This window comes from Herpailurus yagouaroundi, unplaced genomic scaffold (genome assembly GCF_014898765.1).
Source record: "Herpailurus yagouaroundi ecotype Mexico unplaced genomic scaffold, PumYag 159, whole genome shotgun sequence".
NCBI classification, from domain to species: Eukaryota; Metazoa; Chordata; class Mammalia; order Carnivora; family Felidae; genus Herpailurus; species Herpailurus yagouaroundi.
In genome coordinates, this window is record NW_024412400.1 from 8531359 (window position 1) to 8544171 (window position 12813).

Genomic DNA, 12813 nt, shown 5'->3' on the forward strand with positions numbered 1-12813 from the left:
CAATCAAAGCCTGGTGGGATCTTTCTCCTTGATGTTTTGGCTGGCTGAATCACTTGGTTTGCACAGACCAACACCAGAGGGGCAAAGCACTTTGATAATATAAAAGGTTATGGAAAGACTAATTTATGTGAATCATCTGAGTTAGGTTTTCATTTGCTTTAATGTGGTGGACTTGGCCGTGGGGAGAGCAGGCCTCATGACTACTCCTCAGAATGAAATTTTAAAGGAACGCGTAGTTTTGGAGAGCCATGTTTCTGTAACGCATCCCGAATTCTTATAAGAAGGTTTAGCTGGCAACACGTCCACGTGAAGAGCCGTTATGTACATTATGATCCACGGCAGAGTGCTTGGGGTACTCTGGAAGAAAAGAATCGAGAGGAATCATGCAAGTTTTCATGGCATATTTATGGGTGGAACTTGGGAGCAAACGTGCTTTATTCTTTCTTTAAAATAGCTCTTATGGTTTTACCCACATGAATATATCTGCAGTACTCTTCTCCACCGTCCTCAAGGGGTCAGCTCACACACAACGTAATGATTAACAGCATGATCTTCAAATTCAGAAAGATCTGGGCTGAAATCTTAGGTCTACCGCTTACGTGTGACCTCAGGCTAGGTACTTAACCTTAACAGCTGGGATTTGTTGAATGGGGATAATTATTCCTGGGTTCACAAACCCATGAACTTAGTGTTGGTAGAAAAAATCATGGACAACAGTGCTTAGCATGTACAAAATACATTACATACTATTGTTCTTAGCCGATGTTCCCTTCACTTGAGTGTTTCCCTGCCTTTTGGTAAGTAACTTTTCTAGATCATTCACAATGTCCTCACAACTACAAAGCTGCTCTCACTCAAGGCCAGGGCGCTTCTCCGTGTGGACTCACCTTCTCACCTTTGTGAAGGGCAAGGTGGTTTGGAGAGAGAATGAGCAGAGGCCTGAAGTACAGGGAGGCGGGAAAAGTAAACTTCACTCGGGGCCAGGGAGGGTATAACTGACCTGCAACGATACTCAAAGCAATGAGGGAACACAAGGCAAAGACAGGGATAGACGGTGTTCAGGGTTATCCAAAATCCAGGAGTGGGATGACCATAATAGGTGAACTTGGGCATCTTACACAGTCAACCCAGATGACCCAGGAGCTAAAGGTAATAATCACAGAAGTAGTAACCCGTTCTGTTGATCCTTCGTTTTACAGCTTGCAATGGATTTTCATTCATTCCTTGTAGACAGCTCCCTGGAGGCTGCTCTGTGTCTCATTTACCAGCAGCCATGTCTGTTTCCCGGGCAGAGACACTAGGGCAGAGCAAGCGGTTGGGAGTGAGGAGACCGGGGAGGGGGCCTCCGCTGTGGCCCTCCCAATTATGAGCTGAGTTGCAAGGGCAAGCACACAGCCAACTGAATCTCCAAAGATTTACCCGTAAAGTAAGAACCTGATAATGTCTACCACAGGGCTGTTGGGAGGACCAGATGAGGCCAGTTACGTGAGATGCTTCATAAACTTGACAGGACCGGCCACACGATACGTTATTCAATTTGCGGCACTTAATCCGGGGCTTTGTACCTGTAACAAGGTGTTAATCTTGAAGTTTCCACAGAGAGGATGAGACACAATGGTGTGAAATTCCAAAGCCAGCTCCCTCATGTAAAATTTACAAAGAAAATTGTCAAGAACCAGTTTTAGGGCTCCTGAATCTTCTCTCAGCCACTCAACTATACTCTGCACTCAAAATACGCAAAAACAGTAGCGAGAGAGGAGAGGGTGAGAGAATTTTGCAGGGGTGTGTGTTATTTATGTATTTATTTATTGAGAAAATACTTGCTCTGCCAAGGGGTTCCTCATCCCATCTAGGGGAAATGGTAGAGTGCTACTTTGGCCTCAGATTTAGGGAGACGTGGCCATGGGACGCCTCAGAAAGCTGTGACATGGGTAAAGCTGTATGAGAAGTGTGGAAGGAGAGATCAGTATCTTCCTTCATGGCTGCTAGAGACAAAGCGGTCCGTGGCTGCAAGGTTGAGGGGATCGAGCTGGATGCAGAGGGGAGCAGGGTGGGGTTTGCCTGCATTCATCTCTACAAAGGCCCCAGGAGCTGACGGGAAGGCTGGACCTCTAGGGGCCGTGGAAAGAGCCTGACCAACTCCTGGGACAGAGAGACCTCTGTCTGGATGGAGGGAAGGCCCAGTGAAGAGCCAGCAGGGAACATCCAAGGAGCCCACACAAGCTCCCCGAGAAAAGCAGCTCCAAACATCTGCCGGAATAAGAGAGGACAGATCGGGGTCTGCTCTCAGCCAAGCAGGATTTTTTCCTGCCCCTCTTCCCTTCTATTCTCCCTGCTGACCACCCTGGGGCATCAGGAATTGTCCGCCATGTTGGCCTCTGTACAGTCCGATGGCTTTATACTGGGAATACGCTCTCCCCGAGACACTGCCTAACTGGAGAACTCTGCTGCAGAGCCTGTGAGGTTGGTGAAAGATGTCCCGGGGAAGTTTCACCTTTCCCCCTGCCTCTTGGCAGGCAACCCCAAACAACTCTTGCTGTGGGGCCCCAATCAGGACTGGCTGCATAAGGTGTGGGGCCAAAGACAAGATGAAAAGGCAGGGTTCATCGTTTACGAATTATTAAGAAATTTGAGCCAGCAAGAGTAGGGCATTAAACCAAGCCTGAGGACCTTCCCAGTGGGAAGCCCTGTGTAACTGCATGAGGTGAACACACATAATCCTGGCCCTGACCCGAATTTATGCCCTCCATTAGTAAGCACTAATAGAGGGTTCTGGAGTCCGGCCACCATTCAGGGAGACCTTCCTTAGGCTGCACCCTCAGACTGACTTGAACAAGCCTCAGTCTGCCATCCTCCTCTTCCTTCTCCAGGTGGGAAACTGAGGCACAGAGGATGATTGGTGTTAGCTGGAGCTCTAGGAGAGCCCATAGACCCAGGAAAGCCTCCTCCCAGCAATGTGGCTGGGCACTCCGGGTGAAAAGAATTCTCTGACAGGACCCAGCCTCTGTGTAAGCCCAGCGATGACTGGGATGTTCACCTTCGGTCACAAGAGCTGCGGGGTGGCTCTCAGCCCACGATAGCATGGGGGGTCTTGAGCCGTGTTGGATTCTGTGGGACTGATGTTGAAGTCATGGCCAGACTCTTCTAGGAGGCAGCCATATTCCCCCACAAGCTGAGCCTCTCCCGAGAGGCTGAAATAACCAAGTTAAAAAAATATATATAAAGGGGACCCGGGTGGCTCGGTTGGTTCAATGTTGGACTCTTGATTTCAGCTCGGGTCGTGATATCACAGTCATGAGAATGAGCCCTGCATAGGGCTCTGCACTGGGCAGGGAGCCTGCTTCAGATTCTCTCTCTCTCTCTTTCTCTCTCTCTCTCTCTCTTTCTCCCTCTGCCCCTCCCCCACTCCCTCCCTCCAAAAAAAAAAAAGGAAAATAATTAGGAGAAGGAGCTGTGAGCCACACCAAGGGGTCTCCTGCAGGGTTCTTGCCCCTTTAACTACATGGGTTCACCGGCGGCAGCCAGCTCAAGGGAGATGGTGAGACTGGTAATGCCATCTGGGCCCCTATTTCTAACTGCATCCCGGCAGCTCCCAAGCAGAAGGTTCTGGTGGCCATGCTTCTTCCTAGACTCACTTGCACTCCTGCACCGTCTGGGAAATACGGCTTTGGAGGCAAACAATCCCACTACAGTGTGGAAGGCCACCCAGCCACCACGCGCCCAAACGGATGCGTGTAGCAGTCTAATATGTGCCTTTCCCCCTGGTAAACAAGCTCCGAGGGCATGGGCCGTACCCATCCGGCTCCTCGTGTGCCTCAGTGAATGAAGCGTGCTTCGACATATTTGTCGAATACCTGAATGGACTGAGAAGAGAAAGGTGGGTGAAAGCTTTCACGGCGGGCTTGAGTCCGGCCTCCTTGTAAGGTCTGGCTACATCTCGCTTTGTCTTACATTCCCTGCCCCACAGGCAGAGCCTGAGAAGGTGGCCAACTGCGTGTGGCTTACTGACAGAATGCTCCCAGGGGAAGGGAGGGAGGGAGGGGAGCCCAGAGGGAGCAAGAGACAGAGCAGGGATGGGGTCTCAGCTGGAGACTGCTGGGGCTCGGACTGACCCCCTGGGCCGGGCTGGCCTTTCGTGCCCCCATTCCAGTCAGTCATGGGCTGCCTGCTGCCCCTGGATGGGGTGCGGGGCGGGGGGAAGGAGGTATGAGCCTCCCCAGGGCGATTCTCTGGAGAAGCAGCTGTGACCCCTTCACAGCCGACACTCACAGCAGCTGAAGGATCGGGGCACCCACCAGTCCCCATTTGACCACCCAACTCTCAGCCCCTCCCCCAGCAGGCACGCCTGAGCAGGTGGGCTCCCAGATTTAAGTTCTCAGGATATGAGGAAGCTAGGCTTTGGTCGGCAAGCCTAAGCTATGTTCACGGCCTTAGGGGTATCTGGTGCTTTCCCAGTGATCACAAAAGGGATGCTTTGTTTTCCCTTTGGCTGCCAGCGCTCTTGAACACAGAAGACTCTGTCCAGGACCCTGGAGGGGAGATGCAGGGAGTTGGAGGAGGACCAAAACCTTGCCCTCGCTCTGTGCTAGACGCTGCCTGCGTGGAAAGCGAGAGGGGTTCACAGAGAGAGCAGAGTGACTCATCGCCATAGCGGAGAGTTGCCAGTAACGGGCATCAGCTCCCACAGCCCCTGCTAAAAACCGTCGCCTGGCTTTGAGTGACACCGGATGAGAATCCGGACTCTGCGCCCTATGTGCGAACCTCGCCTCACCCGGTCCCTGCGCACCTCTCTGGGCTCCCCGCCTCCTGTTGGCCCTCTTTCGTGTTCTGGCACCGTGGCATCTCCTCGGTTCCACAGGCAGGCAGATCTCACCGCTGCCTCGGGCTCTCCCGCCTCCTCTGGCCCCCACCCGGGGCGCTTTCTCCCGCATCCTCTGCTTAGAGAAGAAGCCAGTGTTGGTCACTCCGTCCAGTGAGGTCTACACCTCTAACCCACTACACCCTGACCCCCCGTCGCCTGGTGTCTCTCTTCTTTTATCACCTGCTTTTTACATTCTCCCCCCCTCCTTTGCAAATGCCAGCTCCACGAGAACACAGATCTTGACCAAGTCACTCGTGGCTGTAACTCCAGCGACCACACATGGGAAAGTCAGGGAAGGGAGCTCTGTGAGAGTGAAGGGGGAAGAGTCATGGGTCTTCGGTAGAAGTCGAGTTTGATGTTCTAGTAAAGCATGTGGATGGAAATGCCCGGGAGACAGCTGGAGATGCCTGGCCAGACCCAAGGGAGAGTCTGAGCCTGGGATATATATGTTGGAGTCCTTCCCATAGAGCTAATAGCTAAAGTCCTGGGTGTGGATGAGAAACTAAGAACAGAGCCTTAGGCAACACCTACTTTCTGAATATTTGTTTTATCACTGCCTAGAAGGTTCTTCCTCCTGCCATGAAACACCTCTCTCTCAAAACTAAAATTGCGGCCTAAGAATTCCTTTCCCCTTTCCCCGTGTTTATAGTTCCTGCCCTGTCGCGAATGTGGACCAGCAAGCACAGCCCTTCTGGAAGCAGCCCTCCCCCTCCTGGCAGCTGACGGGAGGCTCTCAGGCCGGGCTGGAGCTCCGCATATGGAAGTTCAATTACTGTCAATGGGAGGCCCATCTGCGGGGCGAGGGCAGAATGCACAGTGGAGATTGGTACACCAGATAGTAGCCTGGATCAAAGAGGAGCCCAGAGTTTGTGAAGCCCTTTCATCCTTCCTGATGAAAGGTGATACACGAAGGCAAAATTATCATGATTATTTCATTGGGTTCCAATTGGAGATGGGCTATACAGCTCACTAGCATGGACAATAGCTCGCAGGCTGCATGGACATTTCTATAATACGCACAGACGGGCTGTACACAATCAAACGTGTGTGTGTGTGTGTGTGTGTGTGTGTGTGTATGTTCATCAATAACATCACCTGAGCACTCTATTGTCAAAGAAGCCCTAAAAAGAATCACAGACTTGAACTCACTGAGTCCTACAGATACTGACATACCATGAAATATACATATTTGGTAAATGTGTATAAAAAAGCCGTGAAGCAGGGGGTAAAGGAAACAGTAAGGACACTTGGATTTGTCAGCGTCTCTCCAGAGAGAGCCCTGAGGATATACCATTCTTAGAATAAAGCTTTCATTTCACAGTGCATCAGTGGGAAAATTAACAAGCTCCCTTCGTCCTGTTCCATAATGCATTCTCTTTGTTTTAGATATTGAGCTGAGCTGGTGACTTAAAGCCATGCAAAATAGCTTTTAAATACAGATCTGGGCCTGGCAGTTTTGCCTTGCCAGTGACGGAAGGCCAACTCGTCCCATCATTAGGGAGATGGACATCATGTCACTTTGTCATTCAAATTCCATTTCGATTTAACTTCGCGTCCCTCACTGGTGTTGGCTGTGGCACTGCAGAGGATGTGGCTTCTGGGTTGAACACTTTCCTGCCATTCGGGATCGGTGCTGTGGCTGGATTTAGATAGAGGTCCTTAGCTTGGAGTGAGGATAAGACACGGTATACGTGGGGTGGGGGAGGGGAGACTTTCTTAGGCCCCGTGTTTACCTGACCTTGCACGTAGCTTCTTCTTCCTCAGGGAGAAGCCGACTGCTGTTTTTGGCAGTTCTTCATGCCGAGGGAAAGCGAAAGGCCACAGGAAGGTGACAGCTGAGGCAAGGCTAGAACAGCAGGTCCCCAGGGTGGGTCACTCACGGGGCTGACAATCCAGTTGATGCTTGCTTGGGTTGGGGCCTCGCGCTAATTTGGGTGCTGACATCCTGGTGACAGGAGCAGAGGGAAAGCGAGCCAGAGAGCAGACATGGGAAACCTTGAAATGACTCCCCTAAATGACGGTTGACTTGTTTTGTGGCATCAGACCCCCGAGGCACAGGAATGCTGAGGTGTCAGCTGGGCAGGCTGGGTACGCTTCTATTCGGGACATGGAGGCAAACAGCGTCCTACAGAATCGGCCCAGTGGCTTCATCATACGGGGTTTTGTCCAGCTGGGTCCGGATGTCCATGAGTCTAGGTTCCATCTTCCCTGCTCACGTTTTTACTCCGGCAGAAATGGAGGGCTTTCCTCCCTGCAGCCGAGCAGAAGACGTGCAACTCACAAGCAGACCCTCTCAAAGGACATCGCAGGTTCTTGAAGAGAGCGTAGCAGGTCTAAGTGGATCAGATGCCATGACTCAACAGCTTCTCCTTGATTCTTTAATCTCACATCTTTAATCTCACATCCACCTGTTGCACATTTGCACACTCAGTTCGAGGCGCTGGGCATGATTTGTAAGTGTGAGCGATGTTTTAAAGATCGATCCAAATCATACCCAGGAAATTCTGTTCTGGACCAGGCCACTGCAAAGCCCCATGAAGGCCAAGAACCGTCAAGAAGAAAGGGCCACCTCTAAGTTAGTTGGAGGGAGAAGAGACAGACGAATACTATAGACCTTGGACCAAGGAGCATGGGAGTGAGGTTTACCTCCATTTCCAGCAACTGCCACACACATAGTCCCTTTCAAAAATGCCAGTGGCCTCGAAGAAGAGACAGCTGCCTCCCCAGTCCCTCTCGTTCATCACCTGCTTGTTGCCCTAGGACTGATAAGACAAATCCAGATCAAATTCCCTGGCAGCTGGGAGAGCTCTGAGACAGGGAAAGGGAACTTGGCAGGAGTCCAAGAGGGTAGCAAAGATCAAATTGTGTCTTACATTTTCCAGGAACTAAAACCTTGCTCCCTCTGCAAACCTAGGGGAGGCACCTCAAATCAGTTAGCACCAAATGGGCTTTCTTGGAAGAAAACAATGCCTTCAGCTTCCACAAGAGGAATTAAGACAACAGAGAACTGATAGGCCAGTCTATTCTCACTGGGCCAGATAGTAGGAAAATAAAGTCAAAGGGCAGAGACGAACATTGTAGCAGAGATGAAGGGCAAATGGGAGAAGCTTTGAGCAACACCGGACTGAGCGAGAGGCATAGGTTCTTGTTCTCTCTCTCTCTCTCTCTCTCTCTCTCTCTCTTTCTCTCTCTCTCTCTCTCTCTCCCTCTCTTCTTCTTTCTCTCTCCATCCCTCCCTCATTTTGAAAATGCACTCAAACCTCTCCGGGATTTAGGTTATTGTTTAATGTAGTGATCTCTTCAAGTTCAGATCCCTCCGGCTTGAAACTTTTAGAATTTCTTAATACCAAAGTCTTCACAAGGCATTCCATCTGATGTCTAACTCTTTTGACTCGTTTATCTTAGTGACACCTCAAGTTTGGGCTACAAAATAGCCCAGAGGTGTTGCTAAAGCTTTAACTTTTTTTTCACTCAAACATACCAGTTTTTTGGGGAAGCTGCATCCAGACGTGAGGTCTCAAAATATCAGTGACCTGAGGAATTCTGGGAGGAACTGCTCTGTGTCTTATTTGTCATTATACGAGTCCTTGCCGGTGTTAAAAAAAATCATAGAATTATATACACCCAAAAAGGTAAATTTTACTGTTGGTAAATTTTAAAAATATGAACACAAAAATTGCCAGTGATGTCCCAGTATTAAATCAAGCAAACGTCCTAATCAGATGAGCTCTCTTCATTCATCCAAAAAGCAAAAAAAGGAGATGGTAGGTATGGTAAAGTGATCACATCCACGATCCTAGTTCCCCACCCCTTCTTGTAGCCATGACCTCTGAAGACCTCCTACTGTCTGTGCATCCAGCCATGTGACTTGCTTTATCCAATGGGATATTAGTGGGCAAGACACAAGCAGATGCTTGAAAGAGCACTTACATGTTTCCATGTGCATTTCTGTTCTTGTCTTCTGTCGCCACCAAGACAACGTGCCCCAGCTAGTCTGCTGGAGGGTAGGACACAAACGTGGGAGCAGAGTTGAATCATCAGCCATCCCAGCCAAGATGGCCAATAGTCAGACAATTACCAGATACGTGAGTGAGTTCTGAGACCAGAACTGCTTGGCCAGCTCAGCCTAAACCGCCAGCACACAGACCCATAAACTAAGTAGATGTTTATTATTTTGGACTTTGAGACCGTCTGTTATGCAGCATTATTGTGACCACAGATAAGTGATACAAAAGTAAGGAATTAGGAACCATAGGAAAAAGCCATTTGAACCAAGGAATGAGTTCAGCTTGGAGAGGTGGGAAACTATAGGATCTGGGCACACATTCCTGAAATGCCCTTTTATTTGTTTGTTTGTTTGTTTGTTTGTTTGTTTATAGAAAGGCCACCTGAATAATGCTGTACAGGGAGATGAAGGCAAGATCGGAGTGGAACCAGTCTGGGCATGTGTCACCTTGTGATCAGTTCCTGATAGTGAGGGTGTCTCCAGATCTTTGAATTCGAATCTATGGATTCAACCATACACAGCCTCAGATGAATGTAACCAAGTGATTGTAAAGGAAAAACAGAGCAGTGCTGTCATAGTTTTTCATGAACGCATGTATGTATCTTGTATATATATTATTCTTCTTTGCCTCCTTCCTGTCTGAAATCTCCACCAGACTCTAAGGTCTATGAGGATGGAGATCAATTCTGTCTTGTTCACCACCGTATGCCCCATGCCTAGCACGGTGCAAGGCATACGGTAATGGTTTAGTAATCATTTACTGAATAAATAAGTGAGATCTGGAAACAAGGCAGAGGAAGAGCAAGACAGAGCCCGGTTAACGGAATCATCCTTCGGCCCCCACCTTGGGCGCCCCAGATGTAGTATGTGGGCCAGTGGGCAATTTCCTGTCACATTTACAGCCACTGTCTTTATGTGGCTCAGGGATAGGTCTGGGTCAGGTAGTCACGTTAGGGCTGCAGGAGACAGTGACACATGTCCTCTAAAGCTGCAAAGAGCTAAAAATATTAGTCTTCAAAGGCTAATTCACTCATAAAGCGTTACCCGAAACCCTCTGTGTATACAGCTCTAAGACATTATGGTTGGCTTTTCCCCTCCTCTAACCCAACTGTCTGGCCCAACATCTCGCCATCCAGACTCTAGCTAACAGCTGATAGAGAGAAGCTTCCCAGAAACTGCCCAGAATGTCCATTGCTGGGATTCTTCTTGTCTTATTTCTACGCCAGCTTCTAGGCTGCTAGCCCTTGTCCTTAGCTGCCATTTTGGCCTCTGCTCCTCCTCCTTGTGACCATGCTAAGAAGCTCCACCCTGAACTTGGTTACTCCCCGAGGGTGTCTTTGGCCCGGCTTCGGGGTCACACTGGCCTGGAGCTGCCAGTAGGGTCCACCAAGGCTCAGAAGGCTTGGCTATGCTCTGGTCGACGCCGAGGACACCCAACTCCGCTCCTGCCAGCCCATGAACTCCAGCGGCTCTGGCTTGCCCTGCTACTGCTCTCCTTCTTGTCCGTTTCCTCTGTGGCCCTTCGTGGTTGTCCCTTCTCTATCCTTTCTTCATTAAAAAAAAATGAAAGTGGAAATTAGTGGGAAACCTAAAGCTTTCCAGTATATAGTGCTTTTGTTTTATTTGTTTGTTTTTTAAATGGCATACTTTAAATTTTTTTAATGTTGATTTATTTTTGAGAGAGAGCGAGACAGACAAGAGAGACAGAGTCTGAGCGGGGGAGGGGCAGAGAGAGGGAGACAGGATCGGAAGCCAGCTCTGAACTGTCAGCACAGAGCCCGATGCGGGGCTCAAACCCACAAACTGTGAGATTGTGACCTGAGCCGAAGTTGGACGCTCACCCAACTGAGTCGCCCAGGTGCCCCATATTTGTTTGTTTGTTTGTTTGTTTTTACACACTTATCTGGAGGTAGGAGTAGCTTTGAAGCCTGGATTTTCCTCCCTGCATTGATCCAAAATGCTGGGTTTGAAAGCACTGGGAGAAAACAAGACAGTACAAGTGACCTAGACTTAAGTAAATGGAAATAAACATCAGGCATTGGCAAAGCCCTACTTTGTGGTCAGAGGACAGTTGCCAAACCAGAGGGGCATTCGATAGCGGGAGACCTAAAGTGACCACAGGGGAAAGGGCTTCGAGTCGTCAGAATCCTTTTGGCAACCAACAGCCTGGAGGATGTCCCCTAGCCTGCCCATCATCAAGGAGGTCCCACCCTCTCGCCCTGCCCCACCTCTGCAGGGCTGAGCACCGGCACGTGGTAGGAGGCCTTCAAAGACACTTTTGCAAGAAGCAGTATCACAGAGTCTTTATATTTCAGGAGAAACGAGCTCCTCCTGAGTTTTTAACGTTTCACGGTTCCACGCAATCACACATAGGTACCAGAATAACAGGGCAGCAGAAATAGAATCGCTGAATTGTAAGCAAGACAGAAAGTCTCCATACTTCGAATACGGGACGTTGAAAAGCTTCTGCACTTAGCACGTCAGCTCAGACACTAGAAAATGGTCGATCCGATGTGGGTTTGTTCGGACCAACAGGGGAGGAAGGTCTTCGTGGACTATTGAAGGAAGCGAGGAGAACATGGAACCAGGAGAGTATGGGAAGAAGGGTCCAGCCGACACTTACCCTCAGCCTCCTCTCTGAAAAAGATGCAGCCATTTCTTAGGAAGGAGGGATGGGAAGGAGCCACTAGACTTGCAGGGGGAGTTAAGCCTGTATATATGTTATGATTTGCCTCCGTGTATTTATCCAGTTTTAATTAGGGCGCGATTAGTTTAATATGTGCATTTTAGTTTATTGTTTAATATGTGCTTTTTAAATAGAACTTCCTGGACGAGATGCTTTAGTGAGTGCCAATTAGTGGCTCCAGCTGTAGGCAGTTCAAGCACAGGGCAGGCAGTTCAGGGAGGCACTTTGGAAGTGGACGGGGTCTCCCAGCATTCTTGGTACTACCTCAAGGTAGCAACTTTCTAGACCACTTCTGGGTCTGGGCAGCTCACTCAGAATACTAACTATCGCCAAGGGGATTGGTCCCCCCAAAATGCTCACCCCGGGTTCCAGGAAATTTGACTTTCTGTCGCAAAGGGTGCTAAGAAGGGGGCCCCGTGCCAGGGTGAGAGAGGCCTGAGTGCCAGGCATTTGCCTGAAGGGCAAGGTCTCCGGAGGCCACTGCACATTCCATAGGGCAGAGTCAGAGCCCTGGCTTGGGGAGGGGTCTGCAGGCCATGGCCTTTGCTAGAACTTGGACGCCCCACCCCCCATTCAGCTTGTGCCTTCCCCTCCCCCCCATCTCTGAGTCACCAGGCATCTAGAAAAGCTCTCTCCTTGTTTTATCTGGCAGAACCTTGGGGACAATACTTGGACTGGGTTCAACTGGCCAGGAAACCAAAGCCCACAGAAAAATGCCTCATGACTCCTGCCAACCTCTGCTCCGTGCCAGTCCCAGTGCCGGACAAACAGCCCTGCCAGCGTTTGGATTTGAGAGGGGAAGTACATTCCGTATGTGGAAGCCACATGATAGAAGTTATGTACTTTTCGGGGACTGAACCGGCCAGCGCCACTGTGGCTCCCATTATGTGGCTCATGAAAGGGTTTCACCTCCTGGACTGGAAGGGAGTTGGTCTGTCTGCAACAAAGGCGTTTGCCTCTGTGGCTTTCTGAAAAAGAATGTGTGTGCTTGTCAAAACAGAACTTTCCTGCGTACTTGGAAGAGTAGGCCCGTCTGCCTGTCAGAAAGGAGCAAGGCCTCAGTCTGGTTAAACAGGGAAAAAAATTCCACTGGGCAGGCCCGTTAGCCCCTGGCCAGGACGGCCTGCCTCTCTCACAAAGACATTTGTTCAGGGTGCATTGCCGCCTTCCCCAGCAACTTCCCGCCAGTGCAGTTGGATGCAGTCTGGAAGGGGGGGGCGGGGAGCTGGCGAAGTCACTGGGGTGCATGTTTTCCTATCA

At 50.0% G+C, this 12813-nt stretch overlaps 2 long non-coding RNA genes across 2 annotated transcripts in view; one reads left to right on the forward strand and one right to left on the reverse strand.

Annotated features, from left to right (window-relative positions):
* Window positions 1-12813, reverse strand: part of LOC121033504 (uncharacterized) — a 78339-nt gene continuing 65526 nt past the window's right edge. Inside the window, exon 4 of the long non-coding RNA XR_005791947.1 lies at window positions 1-357. This is a non-coding gene — a long non-coding RNA (uncharacterized LOC121033504). The remainder of the gene's footprint in view (window positions 358-12813) is intronic.
* On the forward strand, window positions 8551-10473 carry LOC121033505 (uncharacterized). The gene is made up of 2 exons (XR_005791948.1): window positions 8551-8946; window positions 9241-10473. It is a non-coding gene; the product is annotated as an uncharacterized LOC121033505 (long non-coding RNA).